Source organism: Equus quagga, unplaced genomic scaffold (assembly GCF_021613505.1).
Source record: "Equus quagga isolate Etosha38 unplaced genomic scaffold, UCLA_HA_Equagga_1.0 805_RagTag, whole genome shotgun sequence".
In the NCBI taxonomy this organism is placed as follows: Eukaryota; Metazoa; Chordata; class Mammalia; order Perissodactyla; family Equidae; genus Equus; species Equus quagga.
In genome coordinates this window covers 27,717-42,415 of record NW_025803278.1, presented here as the reverse complement: position 1 = coordinate 42,415, position 14,699 = coordinate 27,717, and the positions used below count along the sequence as shown (strand labels likewise).

General features: G+C 45.5%; 1 protein-coding gene and 1 long non-coding RNA gene across 2 annotated transcripts in view; both read right to left on the bottom strand.

Annotated features, from left to right (window-relative positions):
• Positions 1 to 14,699, bottom strand: part of LOC124234476 (WAP four-disulfide core domain protein 2-like) — a 59,124-nt gene that overhangs the window by 39,207 nt on the left and 5,218 nt on the right. The gene's annotated exons all lie outside the window — the stretch shown is intronic.
• Positions 11,823 to 12,413, bottom strand: LOC124234478 (uncharacterized). The gene is made up of 2 exons (XR_006887321.1): positions 12,269 to 12,413; positions 11,823 to 12,091 (listed from the first exon to the last, which is right to left on the bottom strand). It is a non-coding gene; the product is annotated as an uncharacterized LOC124234478 (long non-coding RNA).

Genomic DNA, 14,699 nt, shown 5'->3' with positions numbered 1-14,699 from the left:
GGAGGTTGGAGCCAATCACAGGGAAATGCACATGGAGGGGTTGGACTTAAATAGGAGGAGAGATCGTTTTTTCCATTGTTATAGAGGATAAAGCAGAAGCAGTGGGTACAAGTAGACGGGGTAGAAGAGGAGGGAATTTTTGTAGACTTGCAACTATTTTCCAGAGGAAGGATGTGGTGAGGTAGCCAGTGAGACCCGCATGGTGGAGGTTGGAGTGAGAAATAGATGAGACGGAGATTTGAGGAAACGGAAGAAGTATGAAATAGTCATACTGGAGGGTCAGAAGTCAACTTTCTAGGGAAATGTGGTGAGATTTCGAGGCAGTATTGAGTGCCTGGGCTGGACTTTGGCTTAGGAGAAGGATGAAACAGGTAGGGTGGAGCCAAGTCACCCCAGCCAACCCCAGTTGAATCAGCCAACCTCAGATGCATGATTGAGTTCAGCCAAGATCATCAGAATTGCCCAGTTGAGTCCAACGTAGAACCGTTGACCCCCGAGCCAACTCACAAATCCAGGAGAATGATTGTTATTTTAAGTCAATGAGTCTTGGGGGAAGCTTGTTATATATACATTCTTACTGTGACTATAAATATCTGATATAAATAGGGTAAGGATAAGCATAAGGGGACAGAGTTGATATGAGGGGTGATGGATAATGGAAAAGAGACAGGTTCAATGGGTTGGAGTTACATACTTGTTGGAGGTGGAGGTACTAATGTAGGTGAGCTAGAATCTTACATAGAAATAATGACTCAGTTTGGATAATGCCACAGAAATAATTTTATTCAGAAGGGGCCGCCCGGTGGCCAAGTGGTTAGCTTTGCGCACTCCCCTTCAGCGTAACAGGATTTCACCGGTTTGGATCCTGGGCGCAGACGTGGCACCCCTTGTCAGGCCATGCTGAGGCGGCGTCCCACATGCCACAGCTAGAAGGACCCGTAACTAAAAAATATACAACTATATACTGGGGGGATTTGAGGAGAAGAAAAGCAGGGGGAAAAAAGGAAGATTGGCAACAGTTGTTAGCTCAGGTGCCAATCTTTAAAAAAAAAAAAGAAAAAGGATAATCTTGGAAGCAGTCACCCCATGATACTCCAAGCAATTGCCAGAACTGAACACTGAAGCCAAAGTTAATTTAGATCCTCATTCCGTGGTACTGGGGCTCCAGGAACAGAGAGGAGCCAAGAAGGGTAGTAGGAAAGAGTGTTCTCCTCCTTGGTATTAGAATAAACATGACTTTTGGGAATAGTCACTGAATCAATTTAAGACTCATTGATCATCCAAAGGAATAAGGAAGTCTTCCTCCTACAACACAAAGGGAATTATGTCACTTTCCAGAAATGCCTGCTCTTTGCTACCAATCAGCTTTCTCCACCTGCCACCCAGACTTCAGTTAACACAGGGGTGGTTGGGGTCCCTTCTGTGCTGTAAAGGCCGCCAGGGACCCATGTTTCCCATACACAGCTCTCTATCTTATACTCACGTCTTCAACAGTGGTTTGGCAGGAGTGGTCTCAACCATGGCTGCAGCATTTTTGTCCCCTGGGAGAAGATCCATTTCCTGAACACAGTTCAGCACAAAGTCCAACAGTTCCTGGAGGCAGCCTTGGACAACTTCTAGGTCTTGCTCCATCTGAAAAACAAAATATTCTTTTCAGAACCCAGACCACCTTTGTAGAAGGGAGTGGGACCTGGTGTTGAGAGAGAGAGAGGGCTGAATTGCCTCTGTCCCTTGTGGACCTTTAGCCTATTCCCTTCTTGACACCCCCCATCTTCTCCCCTCTCAACCTTGAAGGCACACAGTACTGTTTTGTCCATGGGATAACGAACTGATGGCCTGCAGCTGCAGCATCCTGGGAGGAGAGGAGATTGCATTGCTGCTAACTCCCTTCTTTTTGTTTCTTCTGGGACTAAATAATTAAATCTCAGATCACAACAGAACTAGACTCCCACCAGTTCCATGTGCCTTCAGATGCCAGTTAACAGTGAGTCCCACAGCCTGCCCATGCTCCCCGTCTGAAAGAGAACCCCAATCCTGTAGTTGTTCTCCCCATTCCTGACTTCAGTTCCCTCCCACCCTGTTCCCTCTCCACAAGGAGCCTCTATTATAATTTCTTGGGTTTCCTTCTAAAGATAGTCTCTATATTTATCTATCTATCCTTCTATCTATCTATCACCTATGTGTGTGTGTTCTGATAATAATCTGATTCTTTTAACTTAATATTTGGATTAATGTCAAGATCATTTGACTATGTTTTGGCCTGATACATATTTGGTTGAATTCAGGATACATATTTGGGTTGTTTTCTGATCTCTTCATTTTATAACTCTTTTATATCTGTTCCTTGTTTTAACACATACCATATAATTTTATATTAATTGTGGAGATAGGCAATTAAAAATTTGCCCTTCCTAGCATCACAATGTGTCCTTGTTGATAGACACACGTAATAACATGAAACACGGGTCTATTCACCAGTAATTTACCTTCAATCGCAGTCATCCGTATACTGTCTTTCCTCTGACACACCATTGGTAGAAGACAATTGGGCAGTAGAAAGCAACAGTTGCTACTGAGTTTGCATTCCTTTGGCAGAGATGCAACAATATTCTTCCACATCCAGATGCGAGAAGATATTAGATGGATTGCTGTATTGTACTTGCATTTGGAATTTCTTCCTCCATTTTCACTCTGAATATTTATTTTCCACTAGCTTGTAACATCATAATATTGATTGGTGCAAGTAATGTATTATTCATGCCATCTGGTTTAATTTCATTAGTGTGACTAACATTGGTGATCAGTCTAAAGAGATACCATTACGTCAAGAGCTCTCGGGATCGGCTTGCTCTTTTTGAGGAAGCTGCCTGGCCCCTAGGCCCAGGCTCCCTCTGCAGTCCCACATGGTGAAACTGACCCTGAAATGAAGAGCACATCTCCAAATTTCAAGGAGTCACTCCTGACCTGACTGGAGGCTCCCCAGGTTCCCAAAGCATCAAAGTTAGTTATCAAAGTAGATCCAAGAAACTGATCAAGACCCCACAGGGGCTTCTAGCAAAACACAGGAAGACTCTGGAGAAATGTGTGATGCGCTTTGGTTGGCTGCTCAGCTGTTACCAGGAGTTTCTCTGATTCTGTCCAGGGACCTCTCTGAGGCTTTGTTTCCTCATACGTAAAGTGGAGGCCTTGGATCCAGCACGGGAAATGAAGTTTGTTCTCCAGTGTCTCCAGCCGGGTGGGATGTCTACAATGTACCTGCTGACCTGGGAGAAGGTTAGCACAATCCGCCATGTTTCTGTTAGCTGTCATTAGTTTATGGTGAGAGGGTTGAAGACTTCTTGTCCCCACTCATAGCAATTTAGTCACGTATTACATCTGTTGATTCCTTACTATATATAAAGTATAGAGGTATGTTATTCAGGAAATACAAAGATGTAAGAGAGGGTCGTTACCTTCAAGAAGCTTAGGGTCTAACAATGGAGATAAGACTTAGTTTAAAGTACTAGAAACAAACCAATTTGTGATAAGTGTCCCAAGAAAGGTACATCCAAAGGACTGAGGGGCACAGAGGAGAGAAGATGTTACTTCCAATGGGATTAATTAGAAAAGCTGGGTCTTGAAGTACAAGGATTTCTATAAGGCAGAATTGACTGGGGGTGGTAGAGTGTTGTGAGACAGAAAAGAACTCCTAGCAAAAGTTCACAAGGGGAAAATGCAACAGGGCAGGACCAGGGAGAGGTGCATGAAGCACATAGGGCACAAAGTTTAAGGAGGTGCTTGCACAGCACTGAGAGTGAACTCCTTCAATTTTGCACCCGAGGTGCCTCACCTTGTCACTCCACACCCTGAAATACAAGGAATCTAGGAGGAATGGAAAATGGAAGGCTGGATAAGTGTTAGGGAAGAGTTGGAAGCTGAGCAGAAAATGTAGGCAGGAGGTAAAGCTACATTGGGCAGATCTTGAGGACCTGAGGAGTGTGGATTTCCTTTGGGAGAACAAGAGAGGGATATGGTTGCAGTTTACTTGTGAAGATTATTCTGGTGGGAGAGCAGAGAATGGACCAGGATTCAACAAGCTCACAAACTTCAGAAGGAAGAGAGGGGCAGGGAGAGCTGCTGGGAAGCCATTGTGCTGTCCAAGATGGGGAAGTCAGGGCTGGAAATACAGTCTGGCCACGAGGGTGGAGAGGAAGGAACACATGCAAGAGACAATTTCTGGAATGGACAGAATTTAGCAACCAGTTTAGTGTAGAGGAAAGAGTAAAGTAGGGAGAGAAGTAGCAGTTGAATGCAATAATCTTTAGGGAGAAGAGAAAGATACAGTGAAGAGAATCTAGGATAGGAAAGTTTGAAGATTGATGAAGTGGGAAACAATGTCAGATGCTGCAGAGGATAAAGCCTTTGGCTCCTGAAGAGAGTCAAGAGATTTGTCAACAGAACGTGGGAGTGAAGTTTCAGGAGAGGGCTGGGGGCAGGAATGACTCTAATCAGTCTTCACGGGGTTAAGGAATGAGTTATGGGGAAGCAAGAGCAGAGAACTCAGATTACTCCTTTGAGAATGTTGGTGGTAAAAGGAATAAAAGAGATTCAAATGATTTGTGTTTCACATGATTAAGGCAATGTTTTCTCTAGGTGATCCAATGTACTTTTAGCAAGAGACAAAGAAGCTGGTGGAGAGGGAGATGCAGGGGAGATAAAGAGTCGATGATGAGGGGGCAAAGGGAAGAGTGGAGAGTCCAGATGGAGAGGTGACCCAGGGAAAGGAAGAGAGAAAGCGGAGGCAGAAGAAGAGAGATTCTGCCATCAAGATGGGTCCCTGCAATGGCTCCTTAACTAGAATATCTTTCCTTCGCTCCTTTCTTCCCCTCCTGCCCCTGCACGCACTGGTCCGTGATGTCCTACTTTCTGGCTCCCTCATTCAAAGAGGAAAGGAGCTGCCTTCTGCTGGACTCACCCAAATGTTGAAAGGGTCTCAGTGCAGCCTGAAGCTCCTGTACCTCTAAGCTGACGGTGATGAGGGTCACAAGGAGGAGGAATTTCTCAACTTAATGTTGCTGTCATAAGTCTTCAGTAAAAATACAGCAGGGCTGAGAGCAGTGGAAATTTATGCTCTTCCACCCACTGAGCTGCAATGCAAGGCCAGGGCTGGGAGGGACTAGGGACTCTAGGAGTCTAAGCCCTGACCAGAAACTGACATGAGGAGAACTCACACTTCACACTGTGTGAACCCTGGGTACTGCCGTGTTGTTTCCTAAGCAAGTGTCTGAGCCAAAGGACCCCCAGCTCCTCTGACAGACAAATAAGCCTCCTAAACTAGGAAAGCCTTGAATGACTGAGAAAGGAGGTGTGCGTGGGCTCTACCTCTAATTATGTACTTTCATTCATTCATTCATTTTTCAACACAAGTAACAAATGTTTTCTCTAGGTCAACAATGTGGTAGGCATCAGGAATACGTCCTTATTGACATCACAATCTAGGAACTGGGTGCTGGCTGAGGAGGATGCAGAGCCCTCTTTCACCTCCTCCCTCCCTGCCGTGGGCCCCAGCGCCTCTGGTACTGGGGGCAGGAAGAGGCAGTAGGAGAGCCAGCAGGGGTGCTCCCAAGTCACCTTCTGGTGATGCAGAGGCGACCTTGGGCTCCTTCTGGCTGGTCTGATTCTTTCTATGCCTGGGACTTAGCAGGTGTGGTGGTCTTTGCCTATAAGACACACGTAAGTTTCTGGGGATGGAGTTGCACTTAATTGTGTCCGCTTTCATTTCTGAGAACCCAAACTCCAGATACATGTTAAGCTCTTCCAGGATGTCTGTCTTCGTGTAGCACTGGGGTGGGAGTGGGGCGGGGCTGCAGTAGCCAGCCAGCTGGGGAGTGAGATTTCATTCCCCCTCTTCATTTAGCACTTCTCATCTAGATTAGTGATTTTCTGAATCACACGCTCCCCTTGTTTTTTTTTTTAAGAATATGCCCTTTTCCCTCCCAAGTGGCAGCAGGAATAGGGGTAAGCATGTATAACTTTTTACCATGAGTAGTATGTCCCATAAGATGTCTTACTTCATGTGAGAGAAAGATGGCAGGATTGGTTGGGAATGGCAGGACCTGTTTGCAGCCTCTTAATAAGGCCCTGGGGAGATGGTTGACTTTTCTTTGAAAATGGAGGACTTGATGCATTACCAAGGGCCTTGGTTCCTGATTCTGGAGCTACAGGAAGAGACTCTCCCTGTTATGCTTCATTTGTCACAGTCCCTGAAATGCTACCAGTTAGAAGTCCCTTGGGCAAACAACTGACTTCATAAATTGCTAATTCCCCCAGGTGGGCTTAAGGGTACAGTTACACATTATTCATAAAGCACTTTTAAAGACTGCCTTAACTCCAGCCTGCCTATCCCAAAGCTGAGATGGTTGGTGTCTCATTTCTGTAACAGGGTCAGAGCCAGAAAGAAATTTTTAGAGATCCGAAACGCTAAAAAGAGTATTGTAGTAATATTCTTAATATATAATTACAAACTTTCAAAAAAATGCTAACTATTTTTTGAAATTGCACAAAACTCACAGGGATGTTGAAATTCAGTTTGTTTCTTTTTTGCTGTCCTCTTTTCTCATCTTATTTTGGGTGCCCTGTTCTGCTGGAGTCCTAAGAACGTGCTTAGTTAGTCCTTTGCGTTACTCAGGGCTGAGCGGGGTCTTCAGAGCCCCTTCTTCCTTCCTTCCTTCTTTCCTTGCATTCTTCCTTCCTTCCTTCCTTCTTGAGGTGACACTGGTTTATAACATTCCCACTCCCACTGAAAGCCTTTACGAGGTGAGGGGCTCATTCTCAGAATGACTAGTGAATAACCAGCTGCCCCAAATACCAGCTCTGCTGCTCCCTGTGCTCTGAGACTAGAGCGTGAGTCCAAAGTTGAAGTGACAAGAAGGGACCACAGGGTAAGATCTGGACACCATGAAAATGATAAGCGTGTGCCCTCCCACCTAGACGTCTCTGTGCTGAACTAGACCTAGAGAATGTAGCAAGAGTCTGAACTCAGGAGCCCGACCAGCGGATCAGACCCCGACTCCAGCTTAGTAGCAGTGTGACACTGGACAAGTCACTGAACCTTGTGAGGCTCTGTGTCCTCCCCTGTAAGATAAAGATAAGAATAGTACCTGCTCCCCAGTGTTGGGGTGAGAATTCAATGAGATAATTATATTCAGAACTCAGCACAATGCCTGGGAGGGAGCAAGCACCCAACAAATGTTGCTGTTTTCGGGATTAATGACAGCATTATTTAAAAAAAGAAGTCTTACTTACAATTAAATGCACCAAGTTTAAGCCTCAGAGTAACCACTGTGTGACCTTGGGTAAGTCATGCCCTCTCTATGAACAGGACTCAAGTTTCCTCATCTCTAAGAAGAGTTATTAGAGTAAAACTGCACTGATGTGTAGGTTTCCCTTTACATGGACATGAGAGAGGATGTTTTTCCTTGAAAGGAAATGAACTCTGTATTATTCAGCTCTGCTTACATGTTCAGAAGGCACCATAGTGAATACAGCGAGTGCAGGAGTAGAGCAGGCCCAGGGCAGGGTGGGGAGTGCAGCTGGAAGGACAAGCTTTGGAAAAGAAGAGAAGAGCCTGGGAGCAGATGCAGAGGTGGCACTGGAGATGTCCCCCTGCCCTTCTTCATGTGGAATGTCTTATGTCCCCTGCCCTTCCCACTCCCTTCCGCTTCTTCCCATATTTGTACACACTGGGCCCTGACTTCCTTCTATCTAGTTCCTTCTCCTGACACTAACAGGCCATTTGCTGCCTGGACTCACCAATCACCTTGTGAGTTTTGAGGGCAACCCCTGAACTCTGTGCTGAGTGGAGAGGTCTGTAAGGAGGAGGAAGCCCCCATGTCATGTTGCTGAGTGGGGTCTCCATTGGTGACAACACAGATGAAAGAGATGGGCTGCGATTCTATCTTCCCTGCAGTGAGCTGGGCAGCATGTGGAACTGGGGTGAAGTCATATATATTTGGCAACTTGAGTCCTGACAGGCAGCTGACCTTTCTGGATGACATGGACCAGTGTTTACCATTGAGTAATGATGTATTTTCAATCAAGTCTCTGAGCTAAGAGAAATAGGTTCTTCCTCCTAATACTTAAGGCTACTGAAGACTGGAGGACACTGTGAATGACAGGGGAAATGGGGTGAGGAGACAGAGACCTGGCATTTATTGTGCACTTTGTGTGCCAGATTTTACGGCACACACACACACACACACACAAATCTTTTATATAAAAATATGTATTATCTACACCCCTTTTAAAGATTAAGGTCTTCTCAGGCATTATCTCCTCTTCACACAGGAGGAGATAGTAACTCCCCAGGTTACACAGCTTCTTAATTACCCAAGTCTTTTTGACCACAAATCCCATGCCTGCACATGACACTGTTTACATCTTTTCCTTCCACACTCTCTTTCTCCAGATTTCACATCCAAACATTAATAGTACAGGGCTCAGGGCTTGGTCTAGGACAGGGACTAGCATCCTCTCTTTTTCTCCCCCTAATCTTCATAGAATGATCTAGAATTCCTCGTTTGGTCACACTACCTGAAATTCAAACAAAGAGAGATTCCCTTGGGTGAATAAGCCTCCTGCCAAGTTCTGATGTGGGGTAAACCCCATATCTGAGTATCACATCTTTCCTTCCTCCTTCCGCCTTGTGCTGAATCCTCAAGCCTTCTTTATTACAGGTTCTCAGAAACATTGATCCAGCTTTTGGTATAAGTTTTCATTGTTCCTTTTGCAAAGCTGTTTGGGAGAACAATCATTTTACAAGGATGACTCTGTGTAATCTTGGTCACTAAGGACAGGTCTATTCAACCTTGGCCACAATCGGGAAGGCCAGCCTCCATATGGGTGTCAGACTGACTGACCAAACTCTTTTCTTCTTCCTGAGAACACAGCAGGTTACAGGTCCCAGCTTTCCTTGCAGGTAGCTATGGCCGTGAGACTGAGTTCTAGGCAATGGAATGTGAGCAGAAGCGCTGTGCACCACTTCTGGGTCGAAGACCGTAACTGCCCTCCCCCACCCCTGCACATTCCTCCATTCCCTTCTTCCTATTGCCAGGCTGATCACATACATAGGCAGATGGTCCTGGAAGCCAAGTGCTGAAGTTGGTGAATACAAGATTGGAGCGCAGACCCCAAATTTCCACTGCAGGAAAGCTGCTTGGTGTTCAAGAAGACCCATTTTGGATTTCATACCGGAGAGGAATAAACCTCAAAGATTAAGTCAGTAAGATTTGGTGGGGGGGGGGGGATTTGTTGCATCAACTACTTCATACAGTGTGAACTCTAATTAGTCCCATCACTTTTGACAAACTCTTTTTATCTCTTCCTCCTATCCATCATGCCCATACCTTGCCGCACACACACACACACACACACAAACACACACACACACACAGACACACACACACACCCCGACACTGCCCTCCTAAAGGGAGTGGGTCCTTTTTGGGAATTCTAATTTCTTGAAGTTAGCATTAATTTTTCCTGAATAATGATGGTGGTGCAGCTGTTATGGAATTCTACATTCTTATTCTTTAAGGAGTGCCAGCCCATGCAGTGATTCAGATGTAACTTTGTTCCTTCTTTACAGGCTGATGAGGCTCGAGGACTTTGGGGTTACAGCACTGTGCATTTGATTGGCATAGGAGAGGGAATGTTTGAGAGCCCTGGGATTTCAGCATGAGACTGAGAAAGTGAAGCTCAATGAAGAGGAAGAAAAAGCGGAGGATGGACAAATATCTTGGTTTGGACTAGCTTGAAATAAGCACAGATTTTGGGGCTGCCAGTGACTTTTCATTGCATGGATCCAAATACACCAGTCAGAATGCAGCTGCCTCCCCAAGCAGCATCACGTAGCCTCTAGACTCCGGGGACATTGCAACCCACTGTCATGGGAGATGGTGCTATTCTCACAATGCCCCCTTAGAGGTCCCCTCTTTACCTCTCAAAGTTACAGGAGTAGCCAAGACCCATAGCCTCTATTTCAAGGACTGTTCAATCAGCTTGGCACGGAGACTGTATCATTGATCCAAGTCTTTCAAGCTCTTGGTCCCGCAAACATTAACCAAGGTCCTGTAACTAGTCACTAAACAAGTGTTAGGAAACCCTTTAGTGTCAGTTCTCAAGGCCCCAACGCTACATGTGCTTCACACTGTGGGAGAGTTGTGAGTACAACTGCTCTCAAAGTGGTGGACTGGAATTAAATTCACAGATAAATATACGTCCTGCATTTTCATGGCTGGAGGTAGCAGAGTGTAGGAAAAGCAGTGGGTTTTGGAGCCACAAATATCTGGATGTAAAATCAGGTTCTACTACATCCTGGCAATGTGACCTTGACAGTTAATCTCCCTAGGTTTCTTCATCAAGAATTAGAGGCTCAGAATGCTCAACTCCTGGGCTGTTGTAAGAATAAGGAAGTAATGTAGGGAAAGTGTCTAACACCTAATGATCTATCAGATAAATATTTTCTTTCTCCTTCAGATATGTTCCTTATTCTCAGTTAGGTTTTAAACTCCCAAAGGTAACAGGCTATTCTTTACACCCTCTATGGAGCGCTGGTACGGTGAATAGAGCTGCAATGTATTTGTCCCTACCTTGGGCACCGTCCTCCAGACCAGAGGCCCAACAGGGCCCTCAGGTACTCTACTAGATCCTGAGATCATTTGTGTTGAGGTGTGCTAGTACCCCATTCCTTATGCCCTGCGTGGAGGGCTCCACTATGAGGTGACATTCAGGCTACACGAGTGGCATTAGCCAAGTTCCAGGGTGTGGAAGGCCAGAGGAGGCTTGACTGGAGTGCTGGAGTGAGGGGAGGTAGTGGTTGGAGCCAATCACAGGGAAGAGGGAGGCTGCTCCCTGAGGAGAGAGTTGGGGTGGGCAGAGGTGAGGAAGCAGAGAAGCAAGTCCTGACACCTAGTGGTGACTGGGTTTTCAGCTGTGGAGTGGATGGTACCTGGATTGAAGAATGGAGTCCAGGCATAGTTGGATGACAATTATGGAGTGATCCAGGAACAAGGGAGACAACTATGACCCTTGAGGGTATAATTAGAGGAGTGAAGTCCTTGATTAGATAAGAAACATTCAAAATATAATTGGCGGGGTTGGACTGAAGTAGGAAGAGGGATCATTTTTCCCATTATTACAGAGGATGAACTAGGGTCACTTGGTACAAATAGAGATAAAAGAGGAGGGAACTTTTTCAGACTTGCAAGTATTTTCTCAATGAAGGATGTAGCGAGATAGTCAGTGAGACCTGCATGGTGGAGGCTGGAGTGACACATAGATGGGATGGAGATTTGAGGAAAGAGAAGTATGGAAGAGTCATCTTGGAGAATCGGAAGTGAATTTTATAGGGTTATGTGGTGAGATTTCTAAGCAGATGGAGTGCCTGGATTGGTCTTTGGCTTGGAGAAGGATGAAACAGCCAAGTCGCCCCAGCCAACCCCAGTTGAATCAATCAACCTCAGATGCATGAGTGAGTCCAGCCAAGATCAGCAGAGTTGCCCAGTTGAGCCCAGCCTAGATACACCGACCCCCTAGCCAACACACAGATGTGGGAGAATGATTGTTATTTTAGGCCAAGAGTTTTGCAGTAGCTTGTAATACATTGTTTTTGTGACTATAAATATCTGATATAAGGAGTTAGGATGAGGGGGACAGAGAGGATATGAGGGGTGAGGGATAATGGAAATGAGACATGTTCCACAGGTTGGGTTTAAATACTTGTTGGAGATGGAGATACTGTAAGTGAGCTAGAATCTTACATAGAAATCATGACTCTGGCTGGATAATGCCACAGAAATAATTTTATTCAGAAGAAGAATAATTGTGGAAGCAGGTACCCCATGATACCTCCAACAATTGCCAGAACTGAGCACTCAAGCCAAAGTTGATTGAGATCCTCATCCTGTGGTACTGGGGTTCCAGGAAGGGAGAGCGGCCAGGAAAACATAGTGGGAAAACCCATTACCAGGTATTGGAAGAAAGATGACATTTGTGAATGGTCACTGAAGGAGGCTAAGCTTCATTGATCACCGGAAGAGATAGGGAAGTCCTCCTAAAAAAGAAAGATAATCCTGACACTTTCCAGAAATGCCTGCTCTTTGCTCCCAACCAGCTTTCTTCACCTGCCACCCAGGCTTCAGTGAGGAGAGAGGTGGTTTGGGTCCCTCCTGTGCTGTAAAGGCCATAGGGCCCCATGTTTCCCATACGCAGCTCTCTATCTTATACTCACGTCTTGAACAGTGGTTTGGCAGGAGTGGCCACAACCATTGCTGCAACATTTTTGTCCCCTGGGACAAGACAAGTCTCCTGAACACAGTTCAACACAAAGCCCAAAAGTTCCTGGAGGCAGCCTTGGACAACTTCCGGGTCTTATTCCAACTGAAAAACAAAACAGTGTTTTCAGAACCCAGACTGCCTCTGTAGAGGGAGTGGGACCTGGTGTTGAGAGAGAGAGGGCAGAAGTGCCTTGCTCCCTGGTGGACCTTTAACCTCTTCCCTCCTTGACACCCCCCATCTTTCTCCCCTCTCAACTTTGAAGGCACCCAGTACTGTTTTGTTCATGGGAAAATGAACTGATGGCCAGCAGCTGCAGCATCCTGGGAGAAGAGGAGATCGCATTGCTGCTAACACACTTCTTTTGTTTCTTCTGGGACTAGACAATTAAATCTCAGATCACAAACAGCCAACCTCCCACCAATGTATCTGCCTTCAGGTGCCAATTAAAACTGACTCCCACATCCTGCCCCTGCTCCCTGCCTGAAAGAGAACCCCAGTCCTGCACCTAGTGCTACTGAAAGTGGGTTTTATGAATCTGCAGCTTCAGAATCCCCTGGGAGCTTGCTAGAAACTCAGATCCCTGAGCCCCACCACAGGCTTACTGACACAGGACCTCTGAGGCTGTGTTCTAGCCATCTGAGTTTCATAAGACTCCCAGGTGATTCTTATGCATGTTGACGTTGGAGAACCCCTGTTATACAGCACCACCAAAAAGGACTACCCTATCAAGTTGGGGCACGGCAAATGCAGGCTGGCTCTTACACTTGTGAGGCAAGTGAAGTAGATCTGATGGGTGATGATTTTCTACTCTATGAGGGAAGAGACCTCCTCCCTCTGTGGGATTCCCTTACGCACTCCTCCACCTCCCATACCTCACCTCCCAAAATGTCTGATGGTGGCCCTGGAGCCTTAGGTAATGTATAGGTGGGTTAGCAAGCTGTTCTTTGGCTGATACGCACAGTCCTAACTCCTCTACATCCCCCTCCTTCCCAGTCCACTTTCATGCACCCACCAAACTTGTGGTGGTTTAATCAATCGCTACCTTTCAGTCAGGAAAGTAAGGAAATGAAGGTTCTGTGGTGAAACAGCAGCTGTCAGCCACTGCTGCAAGCAGCAGCCTGGGCAGGCGTAAATATTGGTGGAATGAATGAACAGACTATCGTGTCACAGCAGTGTGAACGTGTGTTTGGGTACAAGAAACAGGCTAACTTGTCCATAAACACGTTCTTTCCAGCCCTTGCAGAGGAATAATTTGGTATTTTAATAGTATTTCCAGCTTTTCAAGTTTACAAATTCTTCCAAAACAAGTGTTATTAATCTGTCTTCACGACCTTCTAGACAGGGAGGAAGGAGCATCTTTTCTAATTCTCACAGAGGCTACCACTGGCCCCAGCTGTAGCCACCTTCTCTCTCTTTCTGTGCAGGGGGCCTGGTGGCCATGTCCCGGCAGGGCTAAGCATTCAGTGGGTCAGAGATGCAGAAGGCAGGGCTTGCTGCTTTTACCTTGGTCTCTGGCTGGCCGGCAGACATGGCTGCATCCATTGCCGACACACAGACGTCCTACACCAGAGTACTGGTGTGTTTGGCATTGATCCACACAGACACCTACCACTAGAAAAGTTCAGCTGAAAACTGTTAATCCTGGCAGGATAGCAGGGGAAGGTTGTGAGGGGGCTTATTTGTTTTAGCCTTTTGTCCAATTCAAAATATGTAGCTAGGATATCTACATAGTTTTCATGATTAAAAATGTACTACATTTTTATTTTTAAGAGATAAACAGTACTCAACTATATAAAGTAAAAAGTAACTCTCCCTTTTCCTCAACCCATCAAGTCCACTTCCCGGGAGGTAGCTTCTATTTCCTGTGGCTCCTTCTGGAATTTTCTCTGTGCTTTACAAATATAAGTACAAGCACATCATTAACACACATACGTTTTCATAAAATGTTAGTAGATGTTTGTCTACTAAATTACAGTTATGTGGGGTGAGGCTATGCCTTGTTTTTGTGTTGAAAGACATCTTCGTTAAGCAGTTTAGCAATACACATCAGAAGCTTTCAAATGCATATTTGGCCATTCCATTTTTAGGAATTTATCCCAAAGAAATATGATTTAGCACAAGGACATTTATCTTGTACTAGTTATTAAAAAGTGTCCCAACATGACAGGTTATCTCAATCTGTAAGAGGAGAAGAATGTGTGGAAAATAAGGCATATCCCTCTACTGAAGAAGCAATGAGCCATTTAAAACGTGTGGTAGAGTTCTATTTATTGATTAGAGATGATGTCATGACACCATGTTTGTAAAATCACATACATACGCTGTTTTCCTACATCATTGTTGGTTTATCTGTTTACCAGTATTACCGTGTGGTGGTCTAGTGG